We start from the raw sequence: 14382 nt of genomic DNA on the forward strand, positions 1-14382 counted from the left end.
CAGATTCAGCAGAGGCCCACCACTCTCCCTCTCCCTCTCTGCCCTGCTCTAAGTCTGCACATTCATGGCTGTATGTGTGCGTGACAAAGAGGCAGCCCGGGGGGGGCAAAAAGACAGAGATTTTAAGATTGTGTTTAATAAGCAAAAGGGAGTGGGGGGGTGGATACACTAACCCTGAGGCAGACTGACCCCAGGGTCAAAACAACAGGAAGGAAGTCACATGACCCATTGAAACTCACAGAGAGTAAAGGGTGGAGAAACACACACTAACACAGAGGGAGACTCAGAGAGCAGAGGGATGAAGGGGTGGGATCTGTTCTTTTCACTCTTGTTTTTCTCAGTCAGTCTGACGCAGGTGTCTGCAGACATGCTTGGCGCCTGTCCAGGTGTGGATTACAACATCAAGACCACTACAGGGAAAACAAGAAGCGGGGTGAGACGGAGGAGTAGCGAGAGAAAGCGACAGGCTCAGAAAGAGCAAGACAGAATTTATCACTCCTTTGCGTAACACCTCATATTCCCTTGTTGTCTCCGTGAAATAGCACTATTTGTAACCAAGGCATTAACAATAAAAATGAAGAGATGAAGCTGCCTAGCAACATGTAGACTACTGTAAACTAATCTGTGTGTGTGGTAAAGCGTGGAAAAGAGGACGGTTGGTACAGGCATTGGCTTAAACAGTAGAGAGGGAGGGGAAAATGGGTGGAGCTCACTTTTTTTCTTCCTCTTTTACAAGAGATGTCCAGGTCAAGAGGCAGGATAAACAGTGGTCATTAATGACACAAGTTATTGGTCCCTAAAGTCCTAACGGAGTGGTAGTGTGACATTGGGTCATATGAAAACGGGCTGTAGGAACTGCTGGTTTATTGGTAGGTTGTTAAACCTTGGCCTTTTGATGTTTCCTGTGTGAGATCACTTAAAATTGGACAAAGATAGTGGCCGTACCTTTGCTGTTACAATTTCATGCGTATTAAAGCTGCTACCAGGAGGATAAAAGATAAGGCTGGTGTTATTCTATATTTTGCTTGATGTCAACCAACAAAGCAAGTCAACTTTCGTCCCTTCTGGAGATATGCATGTTATAATATTTCACTTACTTGCACATACTTTTATTTCTGAAAATGGCTTTTCTTCCATGGGTGTCAAAGCCCTATAAAACCATGCACATGCCATTTCCCAAATGTAAAATAGTTTTCATAAAAACAAAATGTTCTGTGGGAATGTATGCATACTTGAGCCGAAGTGTACAGACAGTTTTCTAAAGTGAGTCAAGGTTGATACGATAAGGTGAAGATGGAAAAGTAAGACTCACCTCACACACACTACACTCAGACATGCACCTCCTTAAGGCATCGACTCCACCAGCCACCACGTTCTGTGACAAATACAGGAAGGTGATTATTAACAGACAATGACAATGAGGAGGACTGGATGAGGTCAGCAGTGTTATGGATTGGCTAGTCGGAAGCTCTCGGTATCAGTTACCGCACAACCTTCGAGACATTTAGATATTGAGAGTTTGAGGGGGTTGCAGTGAATGTGTAGTGGACTGGGTGGATTAAAGACATATCAGGGATGAATGATGGGAAATATCAACACTGAGGCTTTGGCACTGAAATCAGTCACAGTCATTCTTGGAGAATAATGGCTGGCTCAGAGGAAGGAGAGTGAAAGTGATATTGTTCCAGGCAGGAAGTGGAGGTCAAGAGGCTCTCTGACCAAGGATACACCACGGCCACAACACTCCATTAAAATTGGCCTGACCTTCAACCTGCCACCACTGTAAGAGAGACTTGGTCCAGGGGTGGAGCCAGACGTTGTAAACAACTGGGGCTTAGCCCAGACCTAAGGGGGTCTGGAGGCGTGCTTCCCAGGAAGATTTTTTCCCTCCAAATATGGCAGCAAGGGATGACATTTTTTTTTGCACAAGTTAACATCACCCTGGTTCCCTTGACAAAAAGCCAATTGTATTTTTCCACTGGACTTTGAATGATTGCAGAAAATAAGCTCTGTTGCAAGCCAGACTTTTTGACACTTATGTTGTGCTCACACCAAACACGTTGTAAATTTTCTTGTTACTGTTACTTGTGCGAGTTTGAATGCTAGAATATTTTGTGTTGACTTCATAGGCGTGAATAACTTGCATCATACACGCATGAAATTGCTGAATCGATGAATGAACTTCCTTTTATGATATTTGAAGTGTAAATGCCATTGCCAGACGTAAAAGAACTAATGTTAGGCTATGAATGTACTACACAACGGTCGCATGACTTAACGTTGCCATCACAACAAGGCTGTAATCCCATTTAGCCACTTGTTAGTAAGCATCTTTTTTAAGACACCTAAAGGCAACAGAATTCATCAGTGGGGTATTTACTGATTATCATCTCTTAGAACAAAACGTGAAGGTCTTTTAAGCTTATGCTAACCACAGACCTTATTTCAGCCAGTGACACTTAAAGGAGCAATAAGCGAAATCGTTTCACTGCTAGGTTCGCTGTTGTGCACTGCCTGTAGAGCAAAACAAAGCGTGTCATGAGCCACTCCTCCCTCTACCTCTGCTCTCCAACACCCCCCACTCGTCTCTTCTGTGCCGGCGAGTACCGCAGCATCTCCACGGACTATCACATCCAGACGGACCTGGTGTTTCTTCCGCAGGCTCCGCTTCACTCAGCTTCACTCAGCTGCCCAATATACCCGCTGCTTCTTCCCACATTAACCTGAATAACAAACCAGGGCTCGGTGCTCCACAGGGGCGAGGAAATAAAATCTAAACAGCCAACTTAGTTTAGCAGTTAGCAATGTCTTTCACTCACTCTGGGTCTCTGCTGTGTTTAGCTATTTCCCTGCTTTCCTGTTAGCGTTAGCACTACTCGGCTGCCACGCTAACGTTCCCGGAGCCTACTTAAGCATGGGGACGTTAGCGTTAGCACTAGTCTGCTGCCATGCTAACGTTCCAACTCTTCTCCGTGAGCCTGTGAGTCCTGGTCATCTTCAGGTGGACGTTCCGCTCTCTGCCATTTCATTTTGAAAATAAACGCTGTCATTGCTCACTGGCTGTAGCCTTTTATAGGGAGGGAGGGCCAAGGGCTCCGAGAGGAGGGGGGAGGGGGGGGGTTTCACATGAACGTACATGAACGCGCAGCCGGACCAGCTTGTAAACAATGGGCTGGAGATCAACACAGAGAGAGGGTGTGTGAGGTCATGCTATACTCCAGATGAAATTACATCTCTAGTTCTTCACATAGCAATTTTTTAATTCCTTCAATCTAGAAATGATGAATTTCGCTTATTGCTCCTTTAAGGTGAGGGAGCTTGGAGCGCTAAAATGCTAACAATTTTTTGCATACCTGCACCAACCCGTATGCACTGTTTGAACTACTAAAAATTCAAGTCATAATAGAATGCCTAAAATTCTGCACATCTCTTGTCAAATTACTAATTTTCATTCCTGCCTAAAAAAATGCAAAAACCTATTTTTGTTGCACTGTATTGAAGTGGAGTTCACAGAATGAATGTTTAGCTGACAAAAGATCCAAAACAATGCCTAGAAAAATGTGGTCTTCAAAACTCTCAGTTGAATATTAGTCCAACAGAGAAATGTTTACTCAATTATATTAGATTTCTGGGGGGAGTAGCATAGATTCAGGGCTTTTAAAAAAAAAACATTTTGAAGCTACGGCCTGAGAAGCCTCTCCCAACTCTGCCCCTAACCCGGACAGCGCCAAAATGTCCAGCGCTCCTCTTATCAGCTGTCTGATGATAATTATTGTGTGTACAGCCAAATATGTGCGTGTATCTATCCCTCTTTGTGTGCCGTTGTCCAGTGCGTATGTTTGAACAGCAGACACCTTAGAGTGCAGGTAGCCCAAACAAGGTCACAGTGTACCTGGGGATTTTCCTGTGACCTGGAGTGCAGAAAATAAACAAGACAAAATGCCAATAACAACAGGCAGAGGAGAGAAATGGCACAAATGAGAGCATACAAAGTGCTGACAGGCTGTATGACTGGAGATATGAGCTTATCAGAGTCTGTCTGCCATGCTGTTTTTTTTTTTTTCTCCACTCATTTGTATTTCAGGTCGTGTGGCTGGGGCGGAGGCCGTGCGATATATTGTTGGTGGTGGAGGGGTAAGCTCATCAGACTGTCATTACCACAGAGAAAAACAGAAAACACACATGCACACAGATTCATGTAAACACAAACACATCCCTCTCACTGTCTCTTTCTCCTGTGCACAAACACATTTGCCTGAGCCTGCCCTCAGCACAGCTTTGTTCCAGCGAGCAAGTGGGTTTAAAAACAAATGACGTGCTTGGCCTTTTATTATGTTCCGGACACTGTTTTTCCTGAGGCTGGAATGCGGACAGGAATGTGTTGTTGCTCTGTTAGCGCTCAGAGGGAGAAAAACCTATCATGCTATCATGCTCGAGGAAAAAAGAAGAGAGGAAGGCAGGAGAAAGAGGAGAGAGTGAAGTAGCCATTTAAAGAGAAGTGGGGGGAGTGATGTAAAAAGAGAGTAAAAGTGGCTCAGGCCAAAAGTAGTTGCAGAAAAACAGCCTATTATTGTTAAGGGTAAACCAGGAGTAGTGAATTCTCCCCGGTGCGGTTGGAGTTGTGATGGGAGCTCTGCTGCTTTTTGCTGGTCTACTTTCGCTCTCTGTGTCTCTGGTTTTCATTACAGCTGTTATGATGCTCCGTGCTCAGGCCAGGCCAACACTTGCATAACAGCCTGCCTGTTATTGGCCTGCTAGTGTAAACTGTGCTGCTCTCTCTGGCTTTTTTTAATGTACAGTTCTGATGTTCTTTACCATTTCAACAGCCCTGCATGGAATCCAGACAGACAGTCGTTCCTCAGAGGCATTCGTGGTGTTGCACTTTGCACATACAAAAAGAGATAGAAATGTGTGAAGAATTAATAAAGACAGCTTGAGAATAAGTTTAACCTCTCTTTACTTTCTTACCCGTGCAAGCCTGGCCCATCTACAGCTGCTTTCACACTGCCTGTTCAAAGAAAAAATAAGCTGAGGCATTTTTACATACGTATATAAACCTTCTGTCCTTACTCTGCTTTTATTTCGTCCATATTTGTGCACATTTTCTGTAAGCTTCCAGACACGAACAAAACTGATGTTTCCATTGTCAGTGTAGACGCACCGTGCCACTCCAAGATGGCCAGAGATGGACCTTCTCTGGAGTAGGTCCAAGAGCTGGGTCGCCCACCCTCAAGCGGGTAGCGGTAATGTCTTGCCAACCACAGCCAACCCCCAGTGACCCCTGTTCTTTGTGGTTTGGAGATTATTTTCTCTCCTGCATCCTGTTTTTACTTTCCATATCTGCTTTATTTTACTGTTTCATGTTCATGTTCAGCAGTATTAGAAGTTGCTCGAAACTCAAATTTCCTTATTTTGATGCTTCACAATAAAGTTTATACATGACAAAATAGAGATTCTTATTGTGAAGAATCTATAGGAAATGAAATATGTTATTACTGAATCAGTGGAACTTTGTTAGCAGCTTCTCTTCAATTAAGACAAGTCTAATAGTGCAGCAGGGAGGAAAGTAAAATCGGAAACAACCACAGTGAGATGTTGATGAAGAGCTGCAGACAACAGGCTCTTACTGCACCTCTGCAAACAGCTCACCTCCAACAGGTAAACCTCTTTTACCTGACCTGTTGTGGAAAAACAAATGCAACAAAAATAACGGAACTTTAGCTTGCTGCTTTTAAACGTCATCACTCAAGACAAGCCATCATCATGTTAAGACACACCTTCAAGAAGGTAGCGCTGTTGTAATGGAAATGCAAAGCCCTGCTGTGTTGTGCTGGGCTGATGGCCCAAACGTAGCCAAGCCAAGCCAGCCCATGACTGTTGAAAAGGGGTGTTAGATGTATCTATGCCAACAAAAAGTACACATGGAAGTATATGGGCAGTGATGGTTACAACATTTGAAATGAAAATATCTATTTTTGTGCACAAAGGTAGATTAAATGAGCCTTGAAAGGGACAGCTTGCATGGTGGAACTACATGTACACACTCTGGACAGCAATGCTGTTGTGTTAAACATCATGCCTCCTTTGCTCCCAGGACACCAGCATGCTGTCTAAAATCAAACACTGGAGCGGCGTTATGCTGGCATTGTTTTATTTAGTGTAAAAAGCAATGCCGGCGTAATGGCGGATCTTCTTTATGGCAGCATTGCAGATTCTCTGTGTTAAAGTGGCTACTGTCTGTGTCAAAATTAATGGACACGGCCCTCTCTACTCCGATGCTAGATAGGTGTGAAGGGAGGGGGTGTCAGATGCTGTCCAACCATCCGACAAGCACTTTGGTGAAAGCATACTGACACACACTACTCCTCCCATTCCACTCCTTGAGTGAGACAAAAGCAAATCTTGTGGGGCAGACCCGTGTCCAGCCTGGCTGGTTCTAACCGTCCCTCTTTAGCTGACAATTCAGTTTCTTGAAAAGGTGGGGAGAAAGAGGTAAATGGTTGGCTGATCAGTTGAGACATCGATCAAATTCACTGTATTTTGTCCCTTCGTTTTGTATCCACTGCTTTGTCTTCATCAAGCAAAAGTCAGAGATTGAGAATGCCAGTGCAAAGTCAAGAAGCATGCATGTGATGAGATCAGATCCACTGTGCTGTGAAAATGGTTGGCTTGTTTGTCTTGTTCACTTCTTCATGATGTTTTCTCTGAGCACAAATACAGACTCTGCTAGTTATTTCTTCTCATGCAGGTACAGAATGCACATGCAGACAGTTAACTGTTGGCTGTTTAACAGAGTATATATTCATGACCTGCTTGACATCTTGAGAAGGAAAAATAATGGGCCTGCGGCACTCAGCCCCAAGCCCCTTTTACACAGAGATCCCACAGCAGGGCTGCAATGAAGACTCTTCATTACACTGCCTTTGCTTTTTTATACAGAACCAGACAGAGTAGGCATAATGCAACAGCAGTTTTATTTTAGATAGCATGCTGGCATTCCAGAAGTAAAAGAGGCGTGACGTGCCTGATGTGAAACACAACAACGTCTGCCTTTAGTGTGACATATATAAGCACCGGGCAGCACTTTCTAAATGATAACAATGGAATACCATGGCAAAAACAATCGGTTTCCATCCTTGTTATATGGTTGCTGATCTCATTTTCTGCTCCTATAGGGTAATGAGCTCTTAATTGTTTGTCCAATTTGTGGACATTTTTGGCTGCTGTTTTTCTTCAAGTTAGCTGCTAACTGCAGTTAGGTGCTTTTAAATCTCCTAGTGGTGGGTAGCACCCGTAACACAGCATCAAAAAGCTACACCCATCACGTTCTGTCAGCTGTCCCTTTTATGTGAGATTTATAGTTCTAAGTCGAATCGAGGCCATACCTTATGCTGTAGCCTGACGTGCACCTCCCTAGAAATGTAACTACACGCTGCGGCGACGCAGACCTCCAGTCTAATTTTTGTAAGCTGAAACCATTTCCCTCAGTGGAGACAAAGCTTTTATTGACTTTTATTTCACAGATAAGAAACAATAAATTGTGAAGACAATAAAGCTTCCACAAAATTATATTTTAGGACTTGTGTGTGATTTATCCTTCAGGGATTTATACTTCAAGATTTATCCTAGCTTTATATGAGCAAAACAAATCTCTACTCGTCGCTAGGCTAATTTATACACTGTAAAATGCCATAGGCTTGTGCTAATAACATTAGCATGTTATATTTGTTTGGAAAACATGTTTAGTTTAAGATAGTAGTTTTGTCGGTGAACCTTGTGAGTTGTAATGGAGCCAAATTTTGTAACCTTTGTTAAATGTTGCTGTTGTCCCTGTCTTCATATGGGTTAAGGAAAAGTCTGCTAGCTGCTAGGCTAATTTATATAATGTTAAATGCCACTGGCTTATGCTAAAAACATTAGCATGTTGTATTGGTGGGGAAAATACGTCGAGCAAAAGACAAATGCTTTGTCTTGTTGATTTGTGTAGTTGTTTTTATATTGTTTGTATTATATATTTAAGCAATGTTTAATGTGTGTTTAATGTGTGTTTTGAATCAAATGAACTTTACAACACTTCACAGAATCCCCACTGCCAACTACTGTTTTGGAGGTGTAACTGCAGAGTGTCACAGACACACCACCGCACAAGTATAAATGCTTGCAACAGGGTAGACTATGGCATAGTCTCTGCATAGAGCTGATGCACAAGTATAAATCCCACTTTACACAGATGTCGATTTGGCTCTGTAACTACCCATTCCACAGTCATATCTTTAATACAGAATGGCGAGGTGATTTAATAGTGCAACATTCCCTCCTTGAACAGGCAGTGTAAAAGGGGCAGACAAGCCAGGGATATCAGAGGGCTGAAAAACAGACTAAGGTATTGCCAGTTCTGGTCTTTGGATGGGATTTGTGGCCAATCAGAAAAATGTAGAATATCACCAGCCTCATTAAGCAACATGAGGATATGTGAGGTGACATAACATGTAGTTAGGTGATGTTCTTTGAAGCAAGGTACAGTCCTTTTGTTGCGCTGATAGTGACATGTACCTGTCTGACAGAAATGGTGCTGTGCAGCATTCTGCCTGATGCTCACTGCCACAAAAATGAAGACAAATGCACTAGTTGTGATTGTAACTCCACAGAATTTGTCTTCCAAGATTTTTCTAAATGTCAGAGACACACAGGATCATCTACACCTCATATACTGCTTTGTAAAGTAAACAGCAAATAGGGTCACGTTTAAAATCATTTCATCGGTGTGTATAACTGCAGGAAAACATGACTTACCATGTGAAGCTATCAGTTGAGGATGTTATGGGTTGTTTAGCCCACATAAATGTAACATACATTGAGGACATCAGCTATATCTCTAACAAATTGCTTAGTAATGGACCCCATTCACGCATTTGCATGGAATACATGAGCTGAGTTTGATGTTATCTGAACGTGTGAGTGCATGCATGAGAGAGCAAAGATGAATTAGCAAAAAAAAAAAAAAAAGTGTATGTGTAACAGGCTCATCCTTCACCAGGGGCACTCAGGGACCTATTTGTCCCAGCAGGGAGAGGCGGGTGAGGGATGAGGTCTACAGCTCCTCGGCCTGTCTGGAGCTCAGAGCAGGGCAGGAACACCCAAGATGGATGAGAGGGGGGCTAAACGAGAAAAGGTGGATCAACGAGAGTGGGAGAGAAGAGGAGCGGTGGAGAGGATAGCTGGTAGGATGGGGGAAGAGAAGATGAGCGATGGGTGGACAGTCTTTCTTTTGATCCATCATTGAGTGATGCTCCATTCAATCTGTTGACTGAGACCACCTGGGGGACTCCAGGGGAGGCTGTGTGTTTGTTTATTAGCGCTCGGGGGAGGGGTATCACTCGCCTATGGATGGCTGTCAGCCTCACGGACCTCCACATTAGGGTGATTGAAGGAAACTGATGGCTCACTTCCAGACAGTGTCAATGTCTTTGCGGTGCTCAGTAGACCCGCTGTGTGATCTCAATGATGGAACCCAGCTTTCATTACAGTGATACAGGAGAAGCCAAACAACCAAATCTTTAGTGTCTCGAATCCCATTTTGTTATTGTTGTCACTGAAATGAATAGTCAAGTGGGGAAATCAATCCAAGCCTGTTTTATGAATGATTTTGCTCCTTTTTTTTCTTCTTCTCTGTTTTGTCTTACTTAGTTGTGTAAAGAAAAGGTCTTCAATTGTGTGTTTCCCTGATTATTTATTTATCTTCTCTTCACCACCACCAGCCTCCATCATTCATATAATAATGTGGTAATTCCCAAATGAGGCTCCCATCCCCCCTCACTTCTCCTCCCACTCTTCACGAGCCCTGCTTTCTGCTCCCATCCACCTTCCCTGTTTATCACTTTCTTGTGTATTTTTGTGTGACTCTCTCTCTCTCTCTCTCTCTCTCTCTCTCTATCGCTCTCTCTCACTCACACACACACACACACATAAATGACCCCATACAGGGGTCAGTGCACAGGCTGAATATGTCTTTTGTGACCAGAGGTGTTATAGCTTAAAATGTAAATCTAAACAATGACAGCATTGCCCTTCAGCTTTCATTCACGTTCTATCTCTTTTCCGCTCTGCCTGTTACTCTCAAATATAGCAACATTTGAAAAGAGTCGGTCTGAGATGGTGCTTCGACGATATTGTCTAAGTGAACTGCATGTCCTTGCTCTGCTCTGTGCGTCATATGAAGAGCAGCAGAGATAAAAACGTGAGCCTTGATAACTCAGAACATTATCAAAGATGGGTTTTTTTTTTATAAATGGAGATAGTTCAAGTTCAAGTTCTTTATTCTTATTATATGCGCAACAATTACAGAGAAGCGATCGCTGGAGATGAAAATCTGAGGTCTCGGGCTCCCTCCAACAATGCAAGTAAAAGCTAAATCTGAATCCACTACATAAAAAAGTGCATGTTAAAATATAGGGCTAATCGTATAGACTGTATTGCAAATTATTAAACTGAATGTAAACAGGAATGGAGTAAACGTATATGCATAATGAGAGAAAATAAATGTTCAAACAGATGGCTGTTAACAGTAAGTACTGTATATAAAGATAAAGTGACAGTATTTAGAGAAAGGAGACAGAAATTAAAGGAACTAAGCATTTGTTTTCATCAGTTAAAGGTCCAGTGTGTAGGATTTAGTCACATCTATTGGGAGAAATCAAATATTTATTCATGATTACATTTTTATACGTTCATAATCAACTGAAAATAACAAATGTTGTGTTTTTGTTACCTCAGAATGAGTCACTTATTTACATACAAAGCCAGTCCTAGTGAATCCGCCATGTTGTTCTACGGTAGACCAGGACGGACAAATGAAACAATAGCTCTAGATAGGGCCATTTACTTGTTCGCGTCACCCCCCATAGTTCTCCTACATGCTTGGTAAATGGGAGAAGCTTTAGTTTAACCACTGGATGCCACTAAATGCTACACGCTGGACCTTCAAGCAGACAAATAGTCTAAAAGTCATTATTCAGGAATACGAGGAACAAATTTGAGCCTCTGAGGTTCATTTGGACATGTACATAAATGTTCCACGACACAGTGTAACCATTCATCCTTCTAAATATATGTAACATTAATGTCATGGCCTTAGTTTGCTTTAAGATTGTGAAACTTGTGACTGATAATAATGGCAAACTGTTACAGGTACAGTGATGTGACATTAACAACAACAAAGACACTACAGTGCTCTAGCTCGGCTCTGCTTCATGGTTGGCCATGCAGCTGTCAGACCTTAACTACAATGGCAATTACCTCACTGTTGCTTCCTGGACTGTTTGACAGTGTGAACATCATCCAACTCTTAACTGTAATTTGAAGAACATGTGTGTAGAGGCAAGAGATCATTAGTGGTTCTGTGGAGAAGTTGTCATGGTACTGAAATGGTAGAACCATAAATGGTGTCTCTTGTGTCTCTAATGCTTCACTTCCATTGCATGTATGGCTCAGCTCCACTCAACCCGACTAGCTCTTTCTTGGTTTCCATATGCAAAGGTTGTGGTTAGTGTCTGGTTCTTTTATTGGTGCCATCTTGGTCAAGGTTCCAAGTGAGCTGAGCTGATACTAGAAAGTGGATTTAAGGGTGCTTTCAGACCTAGAGTTGTCTTGCTTTGGTCCAAATCGGGGACTAACGTTGTTACAAAGGTGCATAATTGCCTAGAGTTGGTTCGTGTTCTCATGGCAGCATTTACAAGTGAACCTGATAAAATGCCTGCACGAGAAAGCTGCTCTTGATTGGTCAGAATTTCCATGTGGGAAAAATCCAGGAAGCAAACAAAATGTTGAAGAAGAGTACACTTGCAAGATAAATGTGACACTTTCTAATGTCACAATGGAGGGACAACTACGCAGGTTGATTTTAGCGCTGCTCATCGTGGACTATATTGCTGTCATTGTTCATTTTAGTCAAACCATACAGTTTGAAAACGAGGCACGGCTCCAACTAGAAAACAATGTTTTGATGCATTGGATGTGCTGAATGTGCATATTAAGGCAGTACAGGAGGAGGTGCACATTAATAATCCTCCAGGACTGTAACATGCTCATGTTTAACCCAAACAATGTGTCATGTGACTGCAGTTGGTTCAGATCCAGGTTGGAACACGTTCTCACCACAAATGAACCGCAGATTTAGTATGCAACCGTTGTTTTGGTGCGGACCCAAGTGTGATTGCTGTGTTCACACCTGCCCAAACAAACCGCAACTGGGGGGCAAACAAACTTAAGTTGGATTGAACCAAACCAAACAGGGCAGGTGTGAAAGCAACCTAAAGCGCTGCAGACCACTGATTGGTCAGAGATAATTGTAACTAGAGTTGTCATTGCACAAACCTGATACCAAGAGTGAGTCGAGTCGAGTTGAGCTGACCCATGCAGTGGCAATGAAGCAAGTGATGGTGGGATCTCTGTGTTTTTTTCTTGCCACAGGTTTGTGTTTGTTGACATTTAAAGCAAGAATATGTAACGTACATTATCTATTTCTTTTATAAACAACAAGTGAAATTCATAAGCTATAAACCATGCACTTGCCCATTTTAATACACTAAGGAAGTTTCCCACTATAGCTGCACTTGATCTGGTATGACCAGTAGCTTATGATGACTAGTGTTAGCTAAGTTTAGCTAATTTTACAGAGATATGACTGCTATGTTACTGACCTTCCTGTGCTCCTGCTACACAGATAAACATTTCATTGGAATTTTCACAAAAGTCAAACAAAAAGAAAACACACTGTACCTCAGCAGAAGACATGTTTGTGGTTTCCTGTTTGTTGTGCCATTCAGCTCTCTCTCTGTCATGATACCCAGCGTCTTTAAAGCAACTGACTCCAGGGAATCATGGGAAATATGGGGAAATCCAATGTGCCATCATCCTGTGGTCACAGTTCAGCAAAAGTTATATTGTCTCACATTAATTCTTTGTAAAGACATGACAGAAATCATTGGAGCAGGTGTCATTCTGAAAGACTGTATGCATTTATGAAATGGGAATTGTCACTTAAATCACTAATCATCATATCCTCTGTCAGTTTGAAATGACTCTAGGAAGCTGATGGTCTATGTTGGGCCAAATTACAATTTCATCTTGATTTTGGTAAATGGACTGCACTTGTATAGCTCCTTTCTAGTCTTCCGACCACTCACTTTTACACCACTGAGTCCCATTCCCCCAGTCACACACTAGTGGCTGAGGTTATATAAGGTGACACCTGCTACTCAGTAACCATTCATACACTCACATACACCTCTGAGCCTCTGATCCACAGCTGCCCACAATTTTAACTGTACAGTACTCGAGAATAAGTGTGATGATGTCTCCCAGTGTCTCATTACAGAACGAAGACAAATTAAGAGGAATTCCAAGTCCCCCCCCATTTAAGTCAGGTGTGCATACCTGACTACGGTGCAACGTTGTGTTTGTAATTTTGGGTAATGGTTGTCGCCACGCACTTCCTAAACCACTCTGCGATCCAAACACTAAGTGAACCAGACAGCACTGAGATTGCAATCTTGAGTGAGAGCTGGCATGTACACACTTATCTGACCTTTTGTTCTCTGCTTTACAGGATACTAAAGATAAATAAAGATATTTTCATACTGACAGACATTCAGAATGAACTGTTTAACAGGCTTGTAAAGGCTGGTATAATCACAATGTCTGTCAACTGGAATTTCACCAAGGTTGACCTTGTGTTGGAAGAGTGAATTGGTGGCAGGTTAGGATGTCCATGACATAGTGTGCTGTCTTCTTTTTTTACTATTCAGAAGCAAATGGGCTTGCATGTTTCAACACACAAGGATTTTTGTTTTTCAAAGCAGAGAAGCATCAGCTGAACCAAAAAGGGCGATGCATATTTATTTGCTAGTGAGTTTGACACAGGTAATACCTGAGTTTTCCTTGAATACATGATCACAGAATAAAATACACACATGCGGCTCATTGACACTCAGCAGCCAAAGAAGCAGATGGTGTTTTCTTCTAAGGAGCTGGTGGCCGTCTGCAGGTCGTGTGCCATCTCCACCAACCACATCCATCAGTCTGAGGCGAAAGCAGGGAGGGGAGCAGGAGACTTGTAGCGGCTGACCCACTCCCTCATAATGTGCTCTTGGGGATGCGGTTACTTTCAATGGGGTTTCCAAATTTGGAATCCTTACATCATACACTCTGCGTGGCTACTGTTCTCTGAATGTATGTTCCAGAAAGTTTTTGAAAGCCTCTCTTTCTGTTGCTCACGCTCACTTTGATTAGGCCACACAGAGCGGTAATAAAGAAGCAAAACTGTTGGAACACTGGTGTGATGAATAGCTGTACCTGTGCTTGAGGAAACATGTTCCCCAGCAG

General features: G+C 42.6%; 1 long non-coding RNA gene across 1 annotated transcript; it reads right to left on the reverse strand.

Moving 5' to 3' along the window:
- Window positions 1–262: 262 nt before the first annotated feature.
- LOC125899831 (uncharacterized) lies at window positions 263–12805 on the reverse strand. Its single transcript, XR_007450778.1, has 5 exons — window positions 12778–12805; window positions 4969–5008; window positions 4816–4881; window positions 1313–1375; window positions 263–410 (listed from the first exon to the last, which is right to left on the reverse strand). It is a non-coding gene; the product is annotated as an uncharacterized LOC125899831 (long non-coding RNA).
- Between the last annotated feature and the right edge of the window lie 1577 nt (window positions 12806–14382).

The sequence above is a fragment of the Epinephelus fuscoguttatus genome, linkage group LG13 (genome assembly GCF_011397635.1).
Source record: "Epinephelus fuscoguttatus linkage group LG13, E.fuscoguttatus.final_Chr_v1".
In the NCBI taxonomy this organism is placed as follows: domain Eukaryota; kingdom Metazoa; phylum Chordata; class Actinopteri; order Perciformes; family Serranidae; genus Epinephelus; species Epinephelus fuscoguttatus.